The sequence below is a fragment of the Camelus dromedarius genome, chromosome 3 (genome assembly GCF_036321535.1).
Source record: "Camelus dromedarius isolate mCamDro1 chromosome 3, mCamDro1.pat, whole genome shotgun sequence".
Classification (NCBI taxonomy): Eukaryota; Metazoa; Chordata; class Mammalia; order Artiodactyla; family Camelidae; genus Camelus; species Camelus dromedarius.
The window spans coordinates 64,098,094-64,113,312 of NC_087438.1; the positions used below are offsets into that span (position 1 = coordinate 64,098,094).

A 15,219-nucleotide genomic window follows, 5' to 3' on the forward strand; every position below is an offset into this window, starting at 1 on the left:
TTGTGTTTTAGCACCCGAGTGAGGGCTTTTCCCCTCCTCCAGTGCCTTTTTAATGTTACATCATAAACATCTACAAGGGAGGATTTATAATTCAGACGGTTTCCTACTGATGCCTTTAAGCTCCTCCAGAATGCATCCCACGATTAAGTTTTGCTCAGGTGAAGTTTAAGGTCCCCTGGAAAATGGAGACAATAATAGCACCTGTCCCACAGTGTTGATTAGGGATCCAAAGAGAGTGTATCTAAAGAGCTCAGCCCAGGGCCTGTGTCAAAGTAAGGACTCAAAAATGTGAGTGATTAATGAAAATAAAAAATGACTTGCATTTAAAATATTTTAAACTTTAATTTTTAGAAATTAAATGCTATAGTTTTTTCCTGGACAAAATACTCAGTGTTATGAAAGACATACACAATTCTGATTCATGTTTCACTGACACTGAGAAATACATAAAGGAGCAAGGTAGAGGCGTGGATAAAGATTCCTAATTAAAATGATAACAGTTTCACAACTAATTTTCAGGTTTTAAAAATGGTGCAATGAAATGGATGGCAAATAAAAGGAAGAGTGTCTCAGAAGCCGTAAGACATGAGCCCTGGCCAAATGCAATGAGTATAGATATTGCAAACTGAGCTTTTAAAAACAAACTGTATGTATGTATCACTGAAGTACATTTAATGACTATACAAAATTGCAACCTTTCCCAGAGAACTCAAGTAACACCTACTATTTAGAAAAAGAGTGCTGGAGTTTAACACTTAACTAAGGAAAACAAATAAAAGAAAGGAATCCAGTCTCAAATTCCAGCTCTTTCCTCTTCAAATAAAACCACATAAAGGCTACATAGTTTTGTTTTCAAGTATACAAAGTCCAGTTGCCCAAACATTTGTCAGCAATAATTTCATAAATCTATAGGATTTCCTTGAGGAAAAAAAAAATGAAGAGTGATGAAAAAATGCATGTGTTAGAAAAGATGTATTTTTACAAAGTTGGCTTTTCCCCCCTTTTTTCTTTAGGGGAATATCTTAGATTGGCTCTGGAATTCTTTTTCCAAATTATGCTTTCTGATACCTTGCTTGAAAGCAAGTAGTATTAATCAAACAAAGGAAGGGCACCAGGGAAATCAGAAAGATGTAATGCAAGCAGTTAAAAGTGACATGACCTTCTGTAATGTCGCTCGTCACAGACTTATATGCCACACACTGGAGGAAGGTCTTGAAAGAAACTGATTCTTAGTACTATTTCTTGAATGTAATACTAATAAAGATGACATTTAAAAAAACACACGTAGACAGCCTCAAATGCAGCATGCCAGCTACATTACAGCCAAATAATAAGCAGGTAGCATTATTTTAAAAAGTGTAATATTTCTTTTTTCATGTTCCATATTTGCTGAACATTTGTCATTAACATATAAAATACAATAGGTGGCTGTGTATTTTAAAGCTCCATTTTCAAAATGGAGCCAAAATGTATCTGTAGAATCGTTACATTTTATGCAGTTGTATAGATGCTCTATTAATATGATGACTTTTAATTACAATTCAACTCAACTAAATACTTTGTTTTGAAAGGAAATAAAATTTCATTTGGCCAAAATGTTAAAAATGATGTTGGTCATTTGCCTGAAAATATGGCAACATGTTTAGAATTACTCCACTAGGCAAGGATATATAAGGGAGGGGACTAGAAGGATGCAGAAAAGAAAGACCAAAAGAGTGAAAGGATGAGGAAAAGTGGATTCAAGTCAACTTCATTATTAAAATCATCATGGGACAGTGGATGCTAAGTATTGCTTTTTAATATCAACTTAGGGTGCATGTTTTAAAGCTAAAATGACAAAAAGGGGGTTAAAAGTTTCATGAAATTATGAAATTATTCATGAAATTTTTAACCCCCTTTTTGTCATTTTAGCTTTAAAATGAAACACTTTATATTATGATATTCCCGGAGCTAAAATCTTCCACTTATTTCTATCTCTTTAACCAAAAAGGAACTGAAAGAATCTTGGTTATGCTACCTTTGTAAGATAAGTATTGAGTACCATAAAGCCAAAAACCCTGAAAAAGTCAAAACTAACACAAACCAGTTTCTTTTGTATGTTTACTTTTTTTCCCTCAGAAATTATCTTTGAATTAAATGGATGTTTTGCTATGTTCAGAATGAATAGTTGCACAATTCAAATTGCCTTACTCAAAACGGTCTGTAAAAAAGCAACGCATTTAAATTAAAGAAGAAATCACTGCTGTCCAGATGTGCAACAGCGATGTTAAAAAATTAAAGAAAGAAAATTGTCACAAAAGAAAGAAGTTTCATATTTAATTTCATATTCACAGAACATCCAAATGTGTACAGATGCTTATATTTGGATACATTACAAACTAAATGCTTATTTCCACCCTGGAGATATGGAGGGATTTGGGGAGAGCAGCTTTCCTCAACATGGTCTGGAGTTCATTTGCACTATTTTGTGTGTGCATAAACCAAGCAGAACATGCAGTTGTGAGCCAATGGATGTATTACATGTGCAAGTATCATATGAAATTATTGAAGGCCTATGATTTGAGAAGATGCACATAACCACTCAGGTCACTTTGGATCACTTGGAAGCACTGGAGGTCGGGCTGCAGACTTCTGTGATCAATAAGATCATTATAGGTACAGCTGTGCTGACATTTTCACAACAGGACACCTGCACCTCTCAAGATTTTTGAGAAGGAACTTTTGCAAAATGAATAGTGCCATTAAACCATACGTATAATTTACTCCACCTTTGAAAGAATAATAAAACCCATAAACAGGTCTGGGATATACTGTTTCATCTAGTCTATCTCAAAGGCAACTGCATGGATGATGGCTGCTTAGTTTGATTCACGCTATTAAGAATTTGACCTTGGAGTATTTCAGCTACTGTAGTCATCAAGATAACTGAACCACTAGATGTAATAATAATTAGTGTGATAGGCTTGCCAGCGAGGCTGAATATATTGCAATACAAAAGAAGGCAGACTCAAAAGAAAAGCATTATTACTTACTGCTAAAAGACTTCCTGATTTTTACAGAGACACTCAAATACAATTATTTCTTCTTGCAGAATGCATTTCCTTGGCTCATTCTGGGAAGTGCCATGTTGTAATTTAGTCTGATTCTTAATAGGAAATGTGGCGTTAATGTGGCTATCAGATGACTTTTGATGCATGCCGCTGATTACATACAGCCTGTATTCTGCATCACCAACAGCGGCACTCTTATTTGCAGTATAATATGCTTCGCTGTAAGGTGCAAGGACAGTAAATTTACTTTACTGGCCAAGAGTATGTAACCTCTTATTTTTTAAGTGTCAGCTTAATATGCAGAAAAACCCTTCCATTAAGAAAGGCTAAATACAATATAAATTCTACAATCAGTAGAAGCATCTTAAATGAATTTCTTTTCATATCTCCTTTTCAGTATTCATAAATGCTCATTCTTATGCTTACACAAAGCACTGTGAACAGAATTCTAGTGTTTATTTGAACTATGTCTCCATCTAAAGGCTTCACAATGTATTGTATTTTTGCTTGCAGGGAAAATTCTAATCTTGTGTCTTTGGGATACTGCATATTAATTTGATTGAGTAGGGAAAAATAGGTCAACGATTAATCTGCATGTGCTTTTCAAATAAAAATGCTTTCTTGAAACAATATTATTTTTCAGGTTAAAAATTATACAAAAGGCCAAAAAAATTAAAATGTTTAATGTGCTTTGCAAATGAAATGAAAACATAGCTAGACTTACCACTAATCTTTTATAAAATGTAATATTTTCAAAGGAAAACATTTCTGTTCATTAATAATAAACAGATTTCAAATAATAAAGAAAATTATGTGCTTAAGTCTCTCTATAAAACCAAGAGTCCATTCCAGAACCACACATTTGCAACAAAAAAGCCACAATTTTCAATGTTTCAGGTTTTAAAAACAACTTGAGGAATTTTTGTTTTTAAGTGTCTAATAAAGAGCCCACACAATCTATTCAAAATATCTTCTGCAAAGCAGGAAGATGGGGCTGCTATGACCTCTGTGAGCAAACCATGACCTCCAATCTTCTCCAGTCTTCTCAGAAATGTACTTTGTTCTAACCCTATCAGCTATGTGTGGGAGCATTAAAGCTGTAACAGGCAAGTTCTTTTCAGATAAATGTATAGTTTAGCAGATGTAATATAGGTAAATGGTACACTTTGGGAAGATGAGATAACTTTAAACAACAGAATTTGAAAACAAAACAAAACAAAAAATCATTTATTTGGAGGTTAATCTTAGCAAACTTTTGAACCGTCCTGCTCTGTTAGGTCTGATCTACTTTTTTTTACAAAAATTCACAGCTACTGCCTATTTTAAGCAATGTATTGGGAGTAGGAAAGGGAGTGAGGGGAATAGGTGGACATTTAAAGAGAAAAATATTCTGATGCTAATTTGATTTTTCTTTCTTTGTTTCTTGTGCCTAGAATATTCTGAGGTCTGAGAACATTATGTCAGAAACCCTGACTTTAAAAACGGGGCATATTTTGAATGTTAAAAAAAATCATGCAGTCAGAATAACTTCAGCTTTTTCCTTTCATCTCTTTTCTATAAATAATAATGCTATAACATTTTAAAATCTTTTTTGTAAAGAATAATCACCTCACAAAAGACAGCCCACGTGGGTTTAGACCTACATTGGAACTGGAAAGAATGTCTGTGGTGAATGGTGAACTGGGGCACAAAAGCCTGAATGAAAAGAATGTTCGCGAAACCTCACACAAAACCTCCGTAACCGTTTTATCATGAGCTTCCCACAATATAACACAAGAGCTCTATGTTCCAGGAAAAGCCTGCCTGGTCCACTTATCATTTCAGCCTTATGTAGTGTATTGTGTGATTGCTAAATTAGTGCATAATGTATTTGTAATATTTATAGTACCAACATTTAGTTAAATAACCTTTATGTAAGATTTATGTTGATTTTTTTTATTTCTCATTTAATGGCAAATTATGAAGAGCATGTTTCATAAAGATAATTCTCCATTTAAATTCATCAGTCCATTAAATATTAAAATTATGTTTCTGATGCAATTGAGAACAAATTTGTCCAGCTTCAGTGGTTATTTGCACTCATAAAAATTAGGCTTGATTAATAAAATTTAAATGCTTGATTAAGTTGACATTTTCATGTTCTTTTCTGATTTATTAAAATTAGTCCCTGTGCCCAGGCCTGGTATGCTAGTGTACGTTTACCTTTCTCCTTCTCTTAGTTGACATCCTGAGTGAGGCTATTAGGAGAGAGTATTTTGCTTTTCGACTCAATGACGTTTCAGGGAAATGCCCTGTTCTTTGCTCACGGGCTGCTGGTCTTTGTCTTTATGTGCTGTGCGTGGTGGAGATTTGTATTATAATAACCAAGAAAAATGTTTCTTCTAAGTATCTATGGATTGGATCTGTAAAATTGCACACATTTTTGGTATTTCTCAGTTCAGTTTTCAAAAGGCTTTAGGCCTTTTGTCGAGGATTGTTCAAATTTCTTCTTTTGTTGATAAAAATATAGTTCTCATTTTTGTGGGAGTTCCATATACATAGCAGAGGGCTTACAGACACAGGAAATCTTTCTGCGGCAATGCCCTTATCTTTGTCTATAAGTTCAAACCAAGAAGGACTAATGATCATGGAAAACCATTCCCTTCAATAGGTCTTGCAAAGGGAACTCTTCAAGAGAGGTGGTTATTTCCACTACGTTTAAACACACATTATACCCACACTGGCTTGTCCTCTTTCATACATGGTCAGGTGTCTAATAATCACTTACTAAGCACTCAGTCTATGCTTAACACAGTGTGTCGTGTCTTCAATCCTCACAATACTCCAATAAATATAGATACTATCCCCATTTTGCTGGTGAGGAAACTGGAGCAATTGAATTTTACCTAGGGAAATGAATAAATTCATAGAGCTAACAAGTGGAAGGTCTGAAATTTAATCCCAGGTCTTTGTAATTTCAAAGTTTGGGCTCTTAACCTGTGGCAACTGTAAAGCAGTAGTGGCAACCTTAGTTTTTAAGATGTTGCCATTGCCCATGGGAGTGTAACTCATCCAGAAACTTTGCTTAGGTGAACTGTCTCTCATGTAAGCATGCTACCAGAATATTCAATTATTTTTTAAAATAAGTGCTATGGTATCATGGTTTTTCTATTTTTCTTGAATGATGAAATAAATTCAGTAACGAATGACAGAAAATTCCTTTTAAAGCGTATTTTAGTTGTGTTACCTGCATGTACTACTCCAGTTCTGTGCGTAGAAAGCTTAAAAGTTGTATGTTCTTAGTAAATTTATCTCATACAACACTAAAAAAAACAAGAATACAAAACTCTCAGGGTTATTGGGCTCCTAATAATAGTTCTGACTGATAAAACTTTTCTACAAGCAGATAAAGACGTATCACTTCTTTTTCACTTTCAGTTTGCTAATCGAAGTCTTACAATCTCGTCACCTTTCAGAACTAGGGACAATAAGTCACCACAAAGAAAAGGGAACCCTCCTACACTGTTGGTGGGAATGCAGTTTGGTACAGCCACTGTGGAAAACAGTATGGAGATTCCTCAAAAGACTAAAAATAGACTTATCATATGACCCAGCAATCCCATTCCTGGGCCCATATCCAAAAAGATACCTGCACCCCAGTGTTCATAGCAGCACTATTTACGATAGCCAAGACATGGAAACAACCTAAATGCCCATCAACAGATGACTGGATAAAGAAGTGGTTATATATTTATACAATGGAATACTACTTGGCCATAAAAAATAAAATAATGCCATTTGCAGCAACATGGATGGCCCTGGAGAATGTCACTCTAAGTGAAGTAAACCAGAAAGAGAAAGAAAAATACCATATGATATCACTCACATGTTGAATCTAAAAAAAAAAAAAAAAGACAAATGAATTTATATATAAAACAGAAACAGTCTTGGACATAGAATACAGACTTGTGGTGCCAGGGCGGAGGGAGGTGGGAAGGGATAAACTGAGAGTTCGAGATTTGCAGATACTGACTGGTATATATAAAATAGATAAACAAGTTTATACTGTATAGCACAGGGAAATATATTCAATATCTTGTAGTAGCTTACAGTTAAAAAATATGAAAATAAATATATGTATATTCATGTATGACTGAAGCATTTTGCTGTACACCAGAAACTGACAACATTGTAAACTGACTATACCTCAATTAAAAAAAATAAGTTTCCACAAATATCATATGAAACCTGCCAACACCACGCACCATACAGGCCATGATGCAAACTAGTCACGGGCTCATGAGTCAGCCAGAAGGTGCTTCTGTTGGCCCTACATTCTATCTCCCTCACCATAATGTGTCAAGGAGTTTTACCTACCTACCAAGAGGAGTGTGCAAAACCATTCAGAAAGAACAAACAGGGCATCACTAGAAATAGATGGGAAAACAATTCGCCCTGAGAACTGAGACCAAAACTGTGGGTATCCTTTTTTTTCCTCCCCTAAATCCCACTATTCAATTGCAGACATGACAAAATTGTGTGGGCAGATCTTTGGAAAACAAAAAGAAATAATAAAACCATTTGGTTGGTAGATGCTTAGACCGGACACTTTGGAGAACCATTTAGATGGTGAATTCTTTGGATCCATGGAAGACTTTTGAGTTTAGGAAACTGGTTCTCCAATGAGTTCCTGGGGACCCAGGAGTCATCTGGGGTTCAAATAAGAGAAATTCTCAAATAAGAAATCCCATAAATGGGGGTGAGATCTTTGGGTTTCCTTCAAGGTTGCCAAGACCCATTTGGTGGAAAAAAAGCTGGGTTTCAGGGCAAAAATTCTCTTTAGGAATGAACAGTATCTCTTTAGCCTGTTACATTCTCATATGCATCTTTGAGCAAGGTGGGAGGGATTCAGGAAGATGGAGAGGGACTACAGTATGAGAGTAACTAAGTATCCTCTACATCAACTACCACTCACTTTAAATTCTAAGTATCTCTCCTGAGTCCTAATAGATCTAAAAGCAAGAAGTTTGCTTTCTAGAGAGGAGGATCTTTAGTAAATTGATTTTTAAAAATAGAAGTGTTTTCCGTTACATCTTTCTCTATGTGAACTGACATGTCATGTACAGGTAATTCTCATCTTCTACCATTCTGCAATTTTAGCTTTCCAATTTGAAGTCTAGCTGCAGTTTGAGAATAGAGTAAAAAGACAGACAATAAACTGAAGTATTAAAGGCAAACATGGAATCACTGAGTGAAAGGGATAAACTGAAGGGTGGAAGAAAAGCTGCGGCCGCAGACTGGTAGGCCGCTTTTCTTTATGTGTATTCAGCACATGCACATACGTCTGGGACGGTCTTTTGGCTGCACACTCTGCATATCATATACAGTCCCCGATCACTGCACCTATTACATTCATGTATTCGATTTAGTTGTTTGTTACCCTCACTAGACCACAGACTGTTACAGGTGAGGACCAGGTCCCTTTATTTTTTCCCCTCTCTCTTTTTCAAATCGAAGCATAGTTGATTTCCTGAGAACAGGTCTTAAATCATCCTTGAACAACAGCTAGCTCAGGGCCTGCAAATGTTCAATACACTTCTGTTGAATTAAAATTATGCATGAAAATGAGACAATTTTTGATGTGGGAAAAAAGACTGGACTAAAATAATTAGTATTCATTCATCAAACATTTTTTGAGCAACTATTGTGCTGTTATGTCTGAGACATCTTGATCTGTGCTGGGATTAAATACAAATGGAAGATATAGTTAAAATAATCTGGGGCTGGTGAAGAAGCACCCCCCACCTCCCACAGTAAGCTTTGTATTATAAAACAGTGAGAGGGATATGGGACTCAGAGTGGTGGGTCCACTTAATCTCTTAGAGTGTGTGATGGTAAGGATGAGTTGGTGGGCGGCGGGGGGTGGCGAGAATGAGCGGTAAGTCAGAGACAGCTCTCCAGGGGAAATGATAAAGGTAATTGGTGGTTACTCAGGCATGTATATATATAATATTATATATATAAAATATTAAAACATTAATTGGTGGCAAATTAGTATTAATTACTGAAAATATTCAAAATGCATACACTCTGACCCAGAAATTCTCTTGTAAGGACTTTGTTAAAGGACATCACCAGAGACCAGCTTGAAGCCTTGTTTAAGATTTTTCTTTACAGCATTCTTTGAGATGGCAAAAACATTGGAAACTAACATTTCTAAAATAAGTGTTTAATTGAGAAAAAAGAAAGCATTCATATTGTGAAAACTATGTAGTCTTTAAAAATCGTGGTTTTCTGATAATTTCCCGGAAATTTCTAGATATGTTGTTGAATATAAAATTACCTATTACTGGGGGGAGGGTATAGCTCACAGTGCCACACATCACACCAGGCCGGCCCCCCGCACATCTATTCCGATACCCATGGGGCTCCCAGGTGCAGCACGTGCACCTCCTTAAACTCAAGATCTAGCCTGTGCTGCCCTTCCCTGGGCCACCTCATCTGTCCCACATGAACTACCTCCTGGGCAGAGGTCACTGCCTTATCCTAGGCTTCAGGTTCCCCACCTACACAAAGGGAGAAGCATCCTTCCTTTCTTCACTGCATATTGTGTTATGCGGACCAGGTTCCTACCCTCCCTGGGCCTGTGCGATGGGTACACTGGAGGAGAGGAAGAGAACACAGGCCTGGGAGCCAGCTGGAACTGGGTTCCAGTCCACTGTGCTGTGTGAGCCTTTGTAAGTGGCATAAGCTCTCTGAGCCTTGTTCTTCTGCACATTCAAGTGGTGAATGGCTGCTCTCTGGGTGAAAGACCCGACCAAAGAGCAAGGACACTGTCTGGTTCATTTCTATGTCTCTCCCCTTCTGCCCACTGCCTTCGCCTTTTGCTTGTTAAACATTCTGTACTCAAAAACAAACAAAACCACAAACAATCCTGCCAGAATACAGGGGAGATGAAGCTGAAGCTAGGGTTGGAGCCAGGCCTGCTCATGAGGAATCTTCTATGCCATGCTCAAATGTATCCTGGGAAGATGACAGTGGCAGAGGGAGAAAATCAGAATTTTAGTTCAGAACCATCACCTTCCTACAGCTCTTGAGGTAAGAAGACAAGATGAAATTTGGGGGAAAGTTGCCAGAAAAATACAAGCCATCCAGTCAAACTGGAATTTTAGATAAATAATGAATATTATTTTAGATAAATATCTCCTGTTGTTTATCTGAAATTCCAATTTCACTGGCCATCTGTATTTTTATTTGCTAAATCTGGCAAGTCTAAATTGGAGACAAATTCAGAGGGCTTCACAGGCTGGAGTTTGAGGAAAATCTGCAAAGTCGAAGGCCTTGGTCATCTACTTAGAGTGAGGGAATGGCAGTGTGGCAGTGGGAGTGAGGCAGTCGAGAAGAGTGGAAAGAATGTGGAAATCCTGTTGGTGTGTGTCCGGAGCCTGATGAGGTGACGGTCATCAGTGGATAGTGCACCGATTGGTACCGTGAGTGATTCATTGGCACATCTAAGTGACTGAACAGCTTTGAGAGGGGTCACAAGGGATGAAATTTTCTACTGACATCTGATTGGCTGTTGGTTCCTACTTCTTTATGTCTGTGAGTGTGTTGGAAAACTAAAGGTCTGGTTCTTTTCATGGGCCTTCTCACATTTTTGCAAGCTGATGACCTTCTGAAAAAATTGAGAAAATTGCTGTCGAAATAAGCAGGAAAAAGAAGAGAGTGATCATCCATTTTTAGATGTGTTTACAGGCTGTATGACTCAGTGCTGCTTCTGTTAAGAGCAAGTACATGGTCTTTTTTAGCACAGAGATGCACACTCAGGAGGCTCTGATCTGTGCTACTTTCTGTGAATGATAAAGCCCTTACTGAAGCACCGAGGGTCTAACCTCACACCCAAAGCTTTTCACATGGCGTCCGCTCCTCTCAGCTCAGGTTTGGCCAGTCTCTTTAGATACCATTAGGAATATTTCACTTTTTCAATAGTCTTCTTATTCAAATATTCCACCATGGACTTCTTTGGAACTGAGAGTCCTGGTTGAGTAAATAATGAGTTTGATTTACAGGAACTTGGGTCAAAAAATCTGATCTTTTCTTTGGTGGCTTGTATTTGGTAGATGATCCTGAATTGTCCAATGGATAGCATTTATGGAGGCAAAGAAAATTCACTCCTTACAAGCTTTATTTCTAGGCATCAGTCTTCTAAGTCTAACTGGAATAGACCCAACAACAACAGAAGGGGAAAAGGAGCATGGAGGGCTTTGCCATTTGAGGGAGCTAACAGGCCATTTCAGTGTTTCCTAAAGTATTTTAGTAGGCAGGGTGTGGCGCAATCAGATCATGACTCAGAGGATGACTTCACTGATCTAGCCTACTCTTCAGTCTTTTAATGCCTCCATTGATTAGGCAACCGAGATTGTTATGTGGGAGGCTTATCATGACAGCAAAAATGAATGTTCTTTTAAAATGCAATTAAAAAACACTGCTGGAAGAATTTTTGAATGTCAAAGATATTCAAAGACCTTCTTCACTCGTGTGAAGGATTCTTAGGTTTAATTTACTCCCACCATGCTCACCTGGGTAGATGGAAGGTTGTCCTTGGGGTTATGAATATTTTTTTTAAATGAATGGGATCACCTGGGATCAAACAAGCGACCAGCATCCATTCTTGATAGGCCACCACGTACCTTATAAGAAGGAATGTGGGGATACCCAGGATTCCATGGAAGGTTTTGGACATTTAGAAAGTGATCCCTTGGGAAAGGCATGCCCAAACATGTACCCTGGACACAGCCTGAAGCTTCAGAGCAGGTCAGGGCTGGGTTTGCATCCCACTGACTCTATGGAGTTCACTATTCATTCTCTTTGATTTTGAATTTCCTCATTTATAAAATGAGAATAAAACATTTAGAATAATTTACTTGATATAGTTATTATAAAGACTTAAAGGAAATCGTGTCTTTAAAAGGCTTAGCAGGATACCTGATACACAGAAATTGCTTAGTAGACACCTGCTCCATTTTCCTGATGAGGAGGATATGGGGGTGGAGTGGGGGAAATGAGGTATTCCATCAATCTGACTCCTTAAAAGTAGGGTTAGTATTACTGACTTTTCTGAAACTTTAAAGGAGAAACTTACTCTAAAGGTGCCCAGGGAGACCTGGGATGTACCAAAACATAGCCCCAAGAGGACATGTGATGGACTGGCAGTAAGGAGAGCCAACTTCAGATAGACCAACAGATCCTAGTATCTGCTCTGCCACTCTCTAACTGTGTGCCTTTGGAGCTATTTAACCTCTCCCTGTTTTCCTGTATGTAAGGTATTACTACTGATACCTGTCTCAGAGAGAGTGCAATAGACTCCTGGTTTGCTTGGCCAACCCATTTCTTTCATTCTCTGAGACTTGATTCCCCTCTCTCAGTGAAGGGCTCTTGCCGGCCTGGTGTTTCCATATTAGTGTGTCCTCTAAGCCACAGAGGAGAGAACAGGAGTGAGGGTGAGGGGTGGGAGGTGGGGGGCTTTTGACTAAGAAGGACCCAACTCATGGGCTGGGCTGGCATGACCAACTTCTCTCTCCTGGAGGAAAACTAAATAATACGATAAAAGAAAAGTGCTGAATACAGGTCCCAGGGTATATTGAGGATTCAGTCATTTTAAGTTCAAAATTCCAGGCATCTACTCTTCAACTTACACAATTTCAGTTTATAATTAATGCAATGTGGATAGTTGGTACAAGCCTACCGGGCAGTGCAGGGGGGGATTTTCCTCAGGTCTGGAATGAGAGATCAAACCAAGAGAAATACGACATTCCTATCCTTATATCTTTGCCAGAGACATTTCTGAATGAAGTTAGTATGAAACAGTCCTCTCTGGAAAAGCCTAACAATTCTTATGTTAGAAATTTAATTGTCACGGTCTGAGTATAGGTAGATTCAGATCTAGAGTTGCTTATTTTTAACAAGCTCGACTGGGAAACAGCAGAGACGAAACAGCATTTCTAACCATGCCTCTTTCTCACATGCATCAACAGCATTAGACTCAGGAATGGCTGTTCCCTAGCCTGTCCTCAACAAGGTCAGCTCATTAAATGCAGCAAAACTTCCTTGGCAAGGATTACATCTCATTTTTTTCATTAAACTAGAACAGGCACTATGGTGGGAAAAACGTAGGGGGCTCCTGTGATCTTAAGTCTCCAGAAAAGGAAACGGTCTCTTTAATAAATAATAAACAAAGAATTCCTTTCCTTTTTTTAGTATTAATCTTGACTATCCACCAATATTTTGACAGACAGAAGTTTTACCCATCTATGTACTTCGTATCTTTTACAGTATTTGATTTTCTCTTGTAACTTTTAAGGTCACAGAAATATTATTTTCTTTTCTCTTTGCTACACAAACCTGAAGTTCATTTTGATTTGTTTTTCTTTTATAGTTTTCATCCTAATTGCAGTTTCTCAGCTGAATAATGTGCAGATGATTTTGATTTTCACGACAGAATATTGCCCACACCCCCTTCTCCTTGGTTTGGAATCAGCCAATGGTGTAATTATTATACTTCAGAGATTCCCTGAAGTTTTCACACATGCTGAAAAATTCTGCATTGTTTTGGGTTTACCAATAAGGACTTAGGGCAAAGTACCTTTCTTCCAGTGCTGTGCACTAGGCAGTAGACTCACTTAGGCACAGCATGGGAACCCCTAACGAACACTTTCCCTTAATTTGTGTGTGTGTGTGTGTGTGTGTGTGTGTGTGTGTGTGTGTAATCTATAACCAGCAAAGTATAATCCAGGTTTCTTTTCAAAAGGAGCAACCAGTTCAAATGCACAGCTGGGTATGGTGGAAAACACATAATTAGACAAAGTGGATTTAAGAGTTACGTAAGGTATCAACTGAGCCAGTGAATAAGAAGCTGAATGAAACGTCGTGATGGCTGCTCTGGTGCCTAGAAAGAACCGGATATGTGGATATGTGTGTTTTGGGCAAATAAGAGGCAATTACTGGGAGTTATGGAGTGCAGTTGGCATTCCATGAAAGTCAGACTACAGAATGTTTCACAGTGGGCTGTGCTGGGGAATGAAATGTTGTCCATGGCTAAAATGGAAAGCATGTCAGAGATGTGCCTACAAGGAAAGATTTGTAAATACTATATTGGAGTTATATTTCTGAGGAAAAAATGGCAGTGGGAAAATATACAAAATATGTAACTTTTCAAGAGGCTTTAAAAATTCCAGAGAATTTTAAGTATGAAGGAATACATTATATATTAATTATTTCCCCTCTAAAAGTGGACCTTTCCAGCCAAGGCAGGTACATTCTGAAGAAGATAACAAGCAGTCTATAGTTTCAGAATAATTTACTAAGAATACTCAAACCAATGACTGAATATTGAAGATAAGCCCCCTCATAGGATTAAGAAGCTGAAACTAAATCACTGCTTTTTCCTATTTGCAAATATTCTTATTTGCAAATTTGTCTCAAGGCAACTGAATGTAAAGTAGATATTCCTCTCTCTCGACAATCTCCCTGAAATAAATGGGACAAAAAAGCAATTGTCTAATAGAGTCCTAGTTTCTTAAAGAAAACATCCTGAATTAATTGACAAAAGTACATTAGTCCCCATGACACCAAGGATTATGGCATTTGGGGCTTGTCTCTCAGGTGCAAGTTAAACAGATATCCTTAAGGTCCTTGCCGAAAATAATAACAACTTCTTGTCTGTTGATGCTGCCTAACCATAACATCTCTAAAGCAATCTCATGTTTGGTTTGATACACTTTTTAAAAAAAAGTTTGAACACCTCTAATTTACAAACCATGTGCTAGAGACAGTGGCAAGTACAAAGATGAACAGTTCCCTACCTCCAATTTATAATCTCATGAGAGAGACAGAAATATATCCAAAGAATAAAGGGAGATAAACAGTGTGTTGTTGACAACTTTGCCATGACCTTCATGGTTGGATTTCTCTTTTATTTTGATGATAAAGAAAATTCTTTTAAAGAATTATATTTTGCTTGAGGTATTTAAAAGGAAAATTCTTTTATGTCATTTATATGCATATGTCTGTGTAACCATTATGGTGCTATTATATAAAGTATTATATAATACTATTAAACTTATGATCCAGTAACTCTGTTTCCTGCATCATTTTGGGCATAATAGTTGGCAAAAGTCCTGATTATAGATCA

At 37.5% G+C, this 15,219-nt stretch overlaps 1 protein-coding gene across 15 annotated transcripts in view; it reads right to left on the reverse strand.

Annotated features, from left to right (window-relative positions):
- MCTP1 (multiple C2 and transmembrane domain containing 1) overlaps nucleotides 1–15,219 on the reverse strand; it is a 481,548-nt gene that overhangs the window by 77,452 nt on the left and 388,877 nt on the right. The window lies entirely within an intron of this gene.